This window comes from Vulpes lagopus, chromosome 6 (assembly GCF_018345385.1).
Source record: "Vulpes lagopus strain Blue_001 chromosome 6, ASM1834538v1, whole genome shotgun sequence".
In the NCBI taxonomy this organism is placed as follows: domain Eukaryota; kingdom Metazoa; phylum Chordata; class Mammalia; order Carnivora; family Canidae; genus Vulpes; species Vulpes lagopus.
This window is the reverse complement of record NC_054829.1, coordinates 43,860,389-43,872,913: the sequence shown is the minus strand read 5'-3', so window position 1 is coordinate 43,872,913 and position 12,525 is coordinate 43,860,389. Positions and strand designations below refer to the sequence as shown.

Here is a 12,525-nt window from a genome sequence, read left to right as displayed (position 1 = left end):
GAGCAAAGAGATTAGTTTAAAAAAAGATTATCCCAATTCTTTGCTCATGTGGGCAGACAGGAAGGCACTTTTATTCAGTTTGACACCCTGAAGAGATCCAATGGTGACAAAAAATAAATAGAGCCAAACACTTTTCTTGGATATTCAGTTCTATACAAATACTAGTAGTATGGCAAAAGGGGTTGTAAATAGTAGAGAGAAGGACTCCAGTTATCAGAAACCTTTTAAACCTTGGTTTAAAAACAAGAACAAGAGCAACAGTAATAGCGAGGAATACAATTGCTATTCATGGTGCTTCTAATATGTGCTCACTAAGCACTTACCATACTTGACCTCATTTAATTTGTGCCATCACTTTATAAGTATATATTTAAATCTCCATTTGCAATTAGAAAATAGAGCTCAGTGATACAGTTAACTTCCCAATAATTAAGCAACTAAGAAGTGGTAGAGGCAAGATACAGGTCCAGATTTGGTTAACTCTAAAATCCTTGTGCTTTCCCACTAATCACTCCACAACACTTCTGGCCTCAGGAGGAAACATCAGGAAACTCATGGTTTATATTTGCTCCAGGAGGAAACTGGACATGGCTCTGAGTGCCCGACCTATACCAGGCTTCTAGACCCATCTGGGGTCCTGCTGTAGTGGAAGTAGCTGCTTAAGGATGAAGGGTACTTGAGAGGGACAAACATAAGAATAGGGAAGGAACAGAAGTCTCTCCATTTCTTCACTCCCCAATATAGTCAACTATCTGGATTTAGACTTTATACATTGATCACTAACTATTCTGGTTTCATTTTCTGAATTTCTAGGGTAAGAAAGAGTCTTTGTCCTAACAGCACTCACCTCCCATCCTACATGCCTTTCAGGAAGTGATTGTACTGGAATTTGAATCCAAGTCTAGTTAGTAGAATTCCAAAATGCATGAGCTTTGTCACACCCCACACAGACCTTTGTGAGACCGGAGAAGGTCAAAAGGACAAAGACAATGACTTCAGAGGAACCTTTTAGTTTGAACAGCCAGGACACAACGGCTTCCATGGAGGTTTGTGACTAGAGGGAGCTAGAAAGTCTAGAATTTAAACCGTACTCCACTGGCCACAGATAGACAATGACCTCAGCTCCTTCCTCCTTTATGGAAATCCAGCTTGTGGTATATATCACAGGAATGTCAAGAATGAGGTTTGTGGCCTCAGCAATTTCATTGTTAAAAGCCATGAGCCGAAGTATAGGATAGTAATTATAGTAGAGAAAATGGATTTTACCAAGTTTAACTCAATTTAACACTATATCTTAACAAATCTTGAGTTCCAAACCAATCCCCCACTCATTGGGGATTCAAGTTCACATGTCTTTGCAACACACAGCTTCCTGCCGCTAAGGAAAAAGGGCTTTAGAAGACTTACAAGGCTTCATAGACGTCAAATAAGTCTTATGAAACAACATGTTCACGTGTTAAGTGTAAATGAGTCAGAAACATAAGGATTAAATTTCCTTAAAATACACAGGGGTTTGAAAATGAAGGGAAAAATGCTGAGGGCAAAACGTGTTTTGGATTTTGGCAAACCCAAAACATTTGAAAAAAAAAATGGTTTGATGTTTGATGAAACCTAAATACAGCAGAGTTTGCTCATCTCTTATTATGATGAAGGCCAATAAACCATTTTTGTGTGAAAACAGAGTCCCATTGGAACTGCCTGTGGACCCTCACTACTGTAGAATTTGACTGATTTTTTTCATTTCATTAGTTCACAAACTTCCTTACTCACACAGTGGTTGGTGGTCTCCCCCGCATGAGTTCTCAGCAAAGACATAATAAGAGAATACTGGAGAAGATGTCTGGGATTACTAAAACTTCATTTGTCTTATAAAATGTACTTCAGGGCCTAACCACTATACAATAAAACATTAACATAAATCATCAAAATAGAATCATGCCTTGTCAAGATAAATAAGAGGAATGTGTTTCATGTGGCATGTCCTCATTTCTTTAAATTGGTTTGTTCACATGCTAATCTGCAAAACTGAACAATCAGACATTCTGGGGTATGAGTTATGGCAGTGAGATTTCCCCATTCATAGATTTCGTGTCACTACTCCTGATTTTCACTGAAGTTTCTAAAGTAGTCATAAAGATGGGAATAGGGTCTGGTGGATCCTCTAGGAGCCATGGCAGTAGTAGGAGGTGAAAACAGATGGCAATACTCTTTTTCTTCTTGAAGTGCTTTCTTAGGGTCTATGTGAGATCAGAATAGGAAACATCATTTTTATTCCTCCAGTCTTAGATTTCTCATGCAAATAGAGGCTCCCTCGTGAAAAGTATTCTGTCCGGATTATTTGGGTTGGCCTTTAATTTGAACTGAAATTACTTTATCCTTGTGATGCTCTAGTAGTCAGATTTGTGTGACAAGCCACTCACTTTTTAAAAGACTTTCATAATGTGTATCAAGAAATGTTTCAAAGACAGATATAAAAATAACAAGAGGGACCATGGATTGAGCGAGTGCTATGTGCCAGCCCTTATGCTAAGCTCATTGCATACACCACACTTTTGAAAGTTCTCTGAGAGAAACAAAATCATCTCCATTCTGCAGATGGGGAAACAGAGGAACTGAACTACATCACTGAACTACATCATGGTGGTAGAGTTAGTATTTCAACTATTCATTTATTTGAATGGTTACAAAACAATTGATTTGCGTCAGGCATTATGCCAAGTGTTGGAATAAGACATATCTCCTGCCCTCACAGACTACATTCTAGATGGGAGAAGACCTTTCTGATCCGAGAACCTCATTCTTGACCACTGTACACATTTGTCATGGTTTTTAAGTATAATGAGACAGTAATAAAGACTTCATATTGATTTATCTTGGACTTGGTTCATAGGAAAGTGTTACGGGGAAAAGGCCATTGGGGAGATTATCATTGTGGAGACAGAGGAGAGTTGCCAAAGCAGAAAAGAAAACCCCTTATGTAGGAAATCACCCTTCTGCATTTTACGAATTAGATTACTCTGAATTTAAAACCATTTCTAAATACACAATATTGACTTGGACCTTAAATTTTTAAGAATTGTAGGTCTGGAAGATGTCCCTCCTTCTCTATATGTTCAGCTGAAAAGAGCTTCATTTTATAGTGCTGTTAGCAAATACTTACTGCCATCCTTGTGATTTTCCTGACTTATTTGAGGTTTTATTGATTTGAGGGTAAATTATCAGTGAAAAAAGCTTTCAACCCAGAAAGCTTTGGATTGAAAACTTGAGCTGCTTGTTTTTAATCCTCCAGGGTATAAGAATTTTGGCATGAAAAAGGATCTACACTTAAACTTCTCACTTTTATGAAACCGAGAAACTAAGGTTAGAGATTTGAAATACATAACAGTCCTCATGAGAGCAGGCCTGGTCTAACTCTCATGTAAAAGAAGCAATAATGATCTTCTTTAGACCAAGTTGTACTGACCACTCACATGTTGGAGTCACTCTTGCCCTTAAGATTTACATGGTATTATTTAAAAATTCCATTCCATGGTCATAGGAAGTCAAGCATGTTCCTAAAGTTTTCTGCAAATTTTTGCAAATTTCTAAGGGCTCACATTCCCATGCCCACCTGTGGCTCCACACTCCAGCTGCTCCCATATTAGTTCTGATTATAGATGGATCACCTGTCACATTATATTCCTATTCCATGATGTGTTGACCTACACTTAGAACTCAGAACTTTTACTTGATTTCACACTCTTACATACACAGAGGAAGACCCAAGCAAACAAACATTTATACAAAATCTTTATGTATTTATGAGACTTCACTGAGGTTTTGGTAAGATAGAAAGTATATTCACAAAGTCGTGCAACAATCATCACTGCCTAATTTTAAAAGATTTTCATAACCCCAGATGAAGACCCATACTCTTTAGCAATTCTCATTCCTCTGTCTCCATTCCCTGCCCTGGCAATGGTTAATCTACTTTCTGTCCTTATGTGTTGCCTATTCCGAGCATTTCATATAAATGGAATCATGTAACATATATATAATCTTTTGGGTCTAGCTTCTTCCACTTAGCACAATGTTTTCAAGCATCATCCATGCTGTTGTATGCTTCGGTACTTCTTTCTTTTTTATGATGGGATAATATTCCATTGTATGGATAGGCCTGTGTACCCTTCACCAGCTGATGAGTATTAGGTTTGTTTTCAATGCTTAACTATTGTGGATAATGCCCCTATGAATATTTGTACAAAAATTTTTGTATGAACATATATTTTCAATTCTTTTGGGTATATCCCTAGAAGTGGAATTGCTGCGTTAAATGGCAAGTCTATGTTTAACTTTTTGAGAAATTGATAAACTATTTTCCAAAGTGGCTGTACCATTTTATATTCCCACTGACAAGGGATGAAAGTTTCAACTTTTCCACATTATTGTCACACATTCTTTTTCTACACATTATTTTTACTATTGCAGTCATCCTAGTACATGTGAAGTGGTATCTCATTATGGTTTTGATTTCCATTTCCCTAATGATTAGTGATGTAGAGTACATTTTCAGGTGCTTAGTGGCTTTTCTATGTCTTCTTTGAAGAATGTCTATTTGAATCTTTTGCCCACTTAAAAAATTGTATTGTCTTTTTATTGTCAAGTTGTAATAGTACTTCTGCTAGACCTTTATCAGAAATATAATTTACAAATATTTTCTTCTGTTTTATTGGTTGTTATTTCCCTTTTTTGATAGTGTCCTTTGAAGCCCAAAAGTTTTAAATTTTGTTAAAGCCCAATATGTTTAGTTTTCCTTTGGTTGCTTTGCTTTTGGTATTATTCCTAAGAAACCATTCCCTAATCTAAGCTTATGAAGATTTATACCTACATTTTCTTCTAAGAATTTTATAGTTTTAGCTCTCTTATTTAAGTCTTTGATCCATTTTCAATTAACTTCTGTATATAGTGTGAGATAAGGGTCTAACTATTCTTTTGCATGTGGATATTCAGTTGTCCCAGCACCATTTGTTGGGAAAACTATGCTTTCCATATTGAATTGTCTTGGCATGTTTGTCAGAAAACCTCCTGACTATTAATTGTATGGGTTTACCTCTATGTTCTTACACAGCAATTCTGCAATCTCCAGCCCTCCCCTGCAAATTTAGCTCTGGATGTTCCTTTGCATGTTCAGGGAGCTTACTAAAGTATGAATATACTGCTCCCAGGTGTGCCTCTGATTAAGGTATTAGACAAGAATTAATCTCTAACATAGTGAGAATGGGGAGTGAAGGGGAAGGATGGCTTCCTTGTCCTCTGGTCACACAAGAATTGACAATATTGTATTGTAGCCAAGTGGTTGATCAGACAGTTGCACTAGTTGTGTGATTTGGAACAATAATTTAACTGCTTTGAGCCTCAATTTTACTTTCTGTAGTGTATATCTTATAGTAGTATTTCTGTGTGGGAATTCCTTCCCAGAATTTCCCAGGGAATGTATGTTTTCTTGAATCTTGGAACCTGTGAGAAATCAGTTGAGAAATTGGGAAAATAGCACAAACTATTATAATTCTCTTATGATAAACATAGAAATATTATAGGCTTTAAGATAATCACTGATGTCACATTGAAAGCAAGAGCAGGAATGAAAGTCAAGATAGACATTTCCAGAACTGTGCCAGGACCGTATAGGAGAAAAACAGCCATAATTGAATTCTGCTCAGCCCAATATAGCATGTGTCTATTGATTACTTGAACTGAGACTAGTCTGCACTCAGAATTGCTATAAATGTAAAAAGAATTTAAAGACTTGGGGAAAATAATGTGAAATATCTCAATAATTCTTATTGATGACACACTGAAATGATAATATTTTGAATATTTTGAGTTAAACATATTACTAACATAAATTAGGCCTGATTTCTTTTCTATTTTTAATCTGGCTCCTAGAAAATTCAAATGACATAGATGGCCAGCATATGTAGTTTGTGGCTATTGTCATATGTGGTAGGAAAATTATTATATAGTCCCGAGTTTCCAGATCTCTGGTATATCCACACTTTCTCCCAGTAATTCAATCAAACACTAATCTAACTGTTATTGTGATGTGATTTCGGAGATGTAAGTAAGGCCTTAAATGTGTTGGCTTTAAGATGGGGGAATTATCCACATGGATCTTACCTAGTCACAGGAGTGTTTTAAAAGCAGAGAGTTTTCTCTGGCTAGTCACAGAAGAAGAAAACGGAGAGAGCTCTCCACCTGGACTGGAAGAAAGAAAAACATCCAGGTTGTGAATTGCCTCTGGGGCCACAGGCAAGGAACTGTGGGTGGTCTCTAGTAGCTAAGAGTGGTCCCTGGCCGACAGCTAGCAGGGAAATGGGGACCTCAGTCCTAAAACCACAAGGAAATAAATTCTTTCAACAACCAGTGAGCTTCGAGAGGACCCTGAACCCTTTGATGAGAACTGTGGCTTTTGATTTCAGCCCCAGGGACCTAACTTACAGAAACTATGAGATAAATTTGTGTTATTTCAAGCTGTCAAATTTGTGGTGATTTGTTACACAGCAATAGAAATCTAATGAAGCATGTTACAAGAGCTTGTTTGTGGCTCTCTCTGTGACTAATAATGAGTCATTCTTGTGAATAAAATAAGTATCAATAAATTTGTATATATGCTATACTTCATACAAATCCTATGTATTTTAAGAGAGAATGCGTATGGAAGCAAAGTAAGTCCTTAAGTTAGCTGTTTTGACATATGATTCTGTGTAGTGCTGTTAATCTTGCTAGAATATCTGAATGTTAGGTTTTTCCAGCATTATTCAATAATTTTTGCTGGCTTTTTCCAGTTTCTGAATATTCACTATAGGGCATAGTTCTTTACAAGTTTGTCTAAAATATGTTCTTTATAGTTTGTCTAAAATACTAAGACAAAACAAAACAGCAACCACTACTAAAAGCTTTTCCTTGGTAAATATCACTAACATACAGAATAATTTATGATTTCAGGAACTCACAAACATTTCTGGGATTCCTGATTTCTTGTTTCCTAAAGATTAGTATCTATTGGGAATTTGGAAAAACTGTTTAGTGTTGCTATAAGGATTAAATGAATTAATGAATGTAAAGTACTTAGGCCTAGTCCTGGACAGTGTTAAGTGCCCAACACATGGTATTTATTATTAGTCTCTAGCCTCAGACACATAAATAATGGGAACATAAAGTTGACTATGAACATTTATGTATGTAACTGATGAGATAATAAGAAAGTAAATGATCATTTTCCCCTGCAAACCCATGTCTATCTTCTTACCATTATAAAAGAGTATGAATTGAGTTTGGAGAGTTTGATATGATTTTATTTGCTTGTTGCTAATAACAATAATAAAAATGCTTTGCAGGATCTGACAATAATCAAACAATTAGTTTGATTCTGCCTTTTGTTTATTTTTTTAAGATTTTATTTACTTATTTGAGAGTGAGAGAGCATGAGCTGGGGGAGAGGCTGAGGGAGAGGGAGAAGCAGGCTCCCTGTTGAGCCTGGAGCCCGATGCAGGGCTCAATTCCAGGACTCTGGGATCATGACCTGAGCCGAAGGTAGATGCTTAACCAACTGTGCCACTCAGGCACCCCAGTTTGTTTATTTTTAAAATTCCATTTATGAGTGGAATTTTGTGGTATTTGTCTTTCTCAGTCTGACTTATTTCACTTAGTATAACTCCCTCTAGGTCCATCCATCTCTCAAATGGCACGATCTAGTCCTTTTTTTGACTGTGTAATATTCTATTGTGTTTATGTAGCACATTTTCTTTATTCACTCGTCTATTGATGGACAGTTAAGTTTTTTCCATGTCTTAGTTATTGTAAATGATGCTGCAGTAAACATAGGGATGCATATATCTTTTTAAATCCGTGTTTTTGTTTTCCCTGAGTGGGAATTTCCAATGGTAGACTCATTGGATCATACGGTATTTCTATTTTTAATTTTTCCAGTAACCTACATACTGTTTTCCACAGTGGCCTTCAATTTACATTCCTACCAACTGTGCATGAAGGTTCCTTTTTCTCCATGTCTTCACCAACACTTTTTGTTTCTTCTTGATTTGGGCCATTCTAACAGTCATCTATCTTGTGGTTTTGATCTGCATTTCCCAGATGATTAGTGATGTTGAGTATCTCTTCATGTTTCTGTTGGCCAGCTGCATGCATGTTTTGGAAAAATGTCTATTTAGGTCCTCTGTCCATTTTTTTAAATCTTTTTTTTAAAGATTTTATTTTTTTTTATTTATTCATAGAGACAGAGAGGGAGAGAGAGGCAGAGACACAGGCAGAGGGAGAAGCAGGCTCCATGCAGGGAGCCTGATGTGGGACTCAATTCTGGGTCTCCAGGATCACACCCCAGGCTGCAGGCCGCACCAAACCGCTGTGCCACAGGAGCTGCCCTCTGTCCATTTTTGAATCAGATTTTTTTTTGGTGTTGATTTGTATAAATTCTTTATATATTTTTGACATTAACTCCTATTGGGTATCATTTGCAAGTATCTTCTCCTATTCAGTAGGTTGTCTTTTTCCTTTGTTGATGGTTTCCTTATTGTGCAAAAGCTGTGTGTGTGAGAGAGAGAGAGAGAGAGAGAGAGCTCTATACCCAATGTAGTGCTTGAACTCATGACCCCAAGATTAAGAGTTGCATGCTGTACCAACTGAGCAAGCCAGGCATTCCTGTGCAAAAGCTTCTTATTTTGATGTAGTCAATCCCAATAATTTCCTTTTGCTTTTGTTTCCCTTGCCTTAGAAGATGTATCTAGGTAAATGTTGCTATGACATCAGAGAAATAACTGCCTGTGCTTTTTTCTAGAGTTTTTCTGGTTTGGGGTCTCACATTTAGGTCTTGAATCCTTTTTGAGATTATTTTTGTGTATGGTGTTGTAAAGTAGTCCAGTTTCATTCTTTTACATGTAGCTCTCTAGTTTTCCCAACACCATTTATTGAAAAGACTGTCTTTTCCCCATTGTATAGTCTTGCCTCCTTTGTCATAGATTAATTGACCATATACATATGGATTTAATTCTGAGGTCTCTATCCTTTCTCTTGATCTATGGGTCTATTTTTGTGCCAGTACCACACTCTTTTGATTATGATAACTTTGTAGTATATCTTGAAATCTGGAATTCTGACACCTCCAGCTTTGTTCTTTACTGTTCATTACTGCCTTGGCTATTCAGGGTTCCATACAAACTTTAGGATTATTTGTTCTAGTTTTGTGAAAAATGCTGTTGGTATTTTGGTAAGAATTGCATTGAATTTGTAGATTGCTGTGGGTAACATAGACATTTTTGACAGTATTGATCCTTCCAATTCATGAACATGAAATATCTTTCCATTTGCATCATCTTCAATTTCATTCATCAGTGTATTATAGTTTCAGAGTACGGGTCTTTTGCCTCTTGGTTATTCCCAGGTATTTTATTCTTTTTGGTACATTTGTAAATAGTGTTGTTTTTAAAATTTCTCTTATGTGACTTCATTGTTAGTGCATAGAATGCTACTGATTTCTGGGCATTAATTTTTGTATCTTGCCATTTTACTGAATTCATGTATTACTTCTACGAGCTTTCTGTAGAATCTTTACAATTTTTTACAATATATCCATGATATATTCAAAGTGCTGAAACGAAAAAACCTACAACTGGCAAGATTATCATTCAGATTTGAAGAGCTTCCCTAACAAACAAAAGATAAAGGAATTTTCATCACTAAACCTGCCTTGAGAGAAATGTTAAAGGGACTTATTTAAGTGGAAAAGAAATGGAAATCAGTCATAATTAGACAGAGGGAAAATATGAATAAAAAGATGTAAAATATGACAATATATACATAAAATGAGAAGGGAGTAATAAGGGAAGAGAAAGAGAAAAAATAAAACAGTAACAACTTAAAAAAGAAAAAAAAAACCTTGTTTGTTTTCTGTTCCTTAGCACCACTGGGTGGCTGGTGGGGGCTTGCAGACTTTGCATTTGCTGAGGTCCTAAGCTCACCATGAGCTGGTCTGCTCTGGACTGGGCACTTGAGGTGGAAGGAGAGAGAGAATTCCCACATTTCCACAGCCCCTCTAAACACAGCTTCTCTTCTGTGTCCCACTGTATCTAGGGCTGGTGTGGACCTGTGGATCCTGGGCTTGCTGAAGTCATAAGCCCATCCAGACAAAAGGACTGGCCCACAGTCCTGTCCATGCTTCCAAGTGTGTGAGAATAGAAACCTTGTTGTTCTCCAATCCTTCTGATCTGGAGAACTTTTCCACAGCTCCTCTGCTGCTTGGCAGTGTTTTAGTATTGTCTCTTTTATATGTTAGTTACTCTTTTAAATTGAAGCATTTTTTTCTGTGCCCAGGGATGAAGAGATCTGTTCCTGGCCCCTCAGTCCTATCCCTCCCTACTGCTGTTCCCAGGTGGGGGGTGCAGTTTCCCTTTGTTACTATGTCTCTGTCTCTCTTACTGTTCTCTTACCATTCTTTCTGTCTTTGATTGTTCAGTAGCTTTTCAATCAGCCCTCAGTTGTTCTTCAGGAGAAATAATTCTATTAATAGGTGTAATTTGGTGTGTTTCATGGAGGAGGTGGGTTCAGTCTTCCTACATCACCATCTTGAACTGGAACCTACCCTTCAGTCCTTATAACTTAACCATAGAAGTGATATCTACTCTTCCTTTACTTGTTAGGAGGAGAGGAATAGGTTGCAAGTTAAGGTAGAAGGAAAAGAATAATGAAATAGATTGTGCTTCAGGGTCTTCACTTCCACTGAAATATCTTCCTTTCTCCTATCCATCCAGCCATGTTATCCTCTCAAATCTACCCAAAACCTCAAGTTTCCTTGGAAAAGGTATCCCTGACTTACCTTATTTGTTCTTATTGATTTCTACTTGCCTTCAGGGCCTTTGTTCCTCTGTTTTTTGTTTTCATTTGGAATGGTCATCCCTGAGATCTTGTGTGTTGTTAGGTCTGTGTGAGCTATTTCTTTCCATTAGATTATGAGGTCCTGTGACAGACTAAGCAGTCAAGTTTTTTGTTTGTTTCTTTGTCTTTAATCCCTAGTATTTTACACACAATTATCACTTCATCAGATGGTATCTAGTAACTATATCTCAAATAAAAGTTAATGGTACATGGTGAGATGTTAATTTAACAAGTAGAGAACTGTCTTTTTCTACTAAGTCTAGATTCTTACAATATGAAGATTCCATTTTTTTTGGTGCAGTTTTAAGTAATATGTTTTTCCTCTGCAGTCATTAAATTTTTGCTGTTCTCAGACTTTCAAGATCTCCCATCACCATTTTACTCCTAATACAAATGAGAGCTGGAGGAGCACATAAATTAATAGACTGGAGATATTCCAACATTATTTCAACCTTTGTTTTTAGAAATAACATAGTTGTTATATTTCATTGAACAAGTGATGGTATTAGAATCCCAAAAAGCTCTCTTTTATAACTAAGTTTCCTACTTTCTACTGAAACTGAGTGAATATGATGGCATTTCACCACTTTAGGAGTTTTTGGGTTCCAGAGTTCATTATTCCACCTCTGCCACTCCTATGTCCTCAATGTGGGACACACAGTATATATATTAGCAGGTGTCGGCAAATCTCACATATGCGGTTTCTTCCCTCTACCCTTTACCCGAACAAAAAGTATTTCCATTCATATTAATTCAATCTTGAATTTATTTTAGAATCAACTGGAAAAGCCTCATTTATCTTTGTCATTGTGCAACTGGCTAAGAATTAAGGAAATCATGTGGTTAGATGATTGCTGAAAAGACCCAGCTCGTTAGAGAGGGGCAAACGTTGGAAGGGTTGACTAGGTTTTGAGAGGACCCCTGAAGTGTGGCTACTTCTCTGAAAGGCAATCTAATTAATAACCTGTGCATAGTAGTAACACTTAGGAGTTCCCAGAAAGTTACTGCCTGGTGAGGTTATCATCCTTTCGCATGTAATTGTCTTTCCCAGGGAGGACTCTGGCTCCGTCATGGGAGAACTCAGGCTAATAGCATTATGCTGTGACTTCAGGCAGTCTCCTTCCCCAGCCCCACCCCGCCCTTCCTTTCTCAGAAATGGTGGGCCCTTTGTCCTAGTGACAGCAGAAAATTCAGAACAAGAAAAAGCCCACAGGGTCAGATCTTTACTACTATATTGCAGGGATGGTCCTATGCTGGGCTGGTACAAATAAAATATGCTGCTATTGTTGCTGCTGCTTGCTGCTGAGTATGTCTCTGGAGAAAACTAGGTGCCTTTTAGAACAAAGAATTAGGCATGGTCTCCAGTGAGTGGATTTTCTAGGCCTATGGCTGGTGGTAACTTCAAAGTGAGGTCTGTGCACAGAGGGAGGCAGGCATTGAGAATATTGGAGACCAAAGTGTTATATGACCTCAGATGTTTCCCTTGCTTGCTTGCTTTCTCTTTTAAGTCTGATAAATAGTTTCTGGAAAGCCAGTTCCATTAAGGAAGTTCAAGAACCAATGAGCTTTTCTCTCACTAAAGCACTATTTTTCAATGTTATT

At 37.2% G+C, this 12,525-nt stretch overlaps 1 long non-coding RNA gene across 7 annotated transcripts in view; it reads right to left on the bottom strand.

The window, feature by feature from the left end:
- LOC121492483 overlaps positions 1-12,525 on the bottom strand; it is an 88,749-nt gene that overhangs the window by 58,589 nt on the left and 17,635 nt on the right. The window contains exon 3 of one of the 7 annotated variants that reach the window (XR_005988254.1): positions 6,173-6,239. The exons of the other annotated variants lie outside the window; for them this stretch is intronic. This is a non-coding gene — a long non-coding RNA (uncharacterized LOC121492483). Of the gene's footprint in view, positions 1-6,172; positions 6,240-12,525 lie in introns of those variants that run through there. 7 annotated transcript variants of the gene reach the window in all.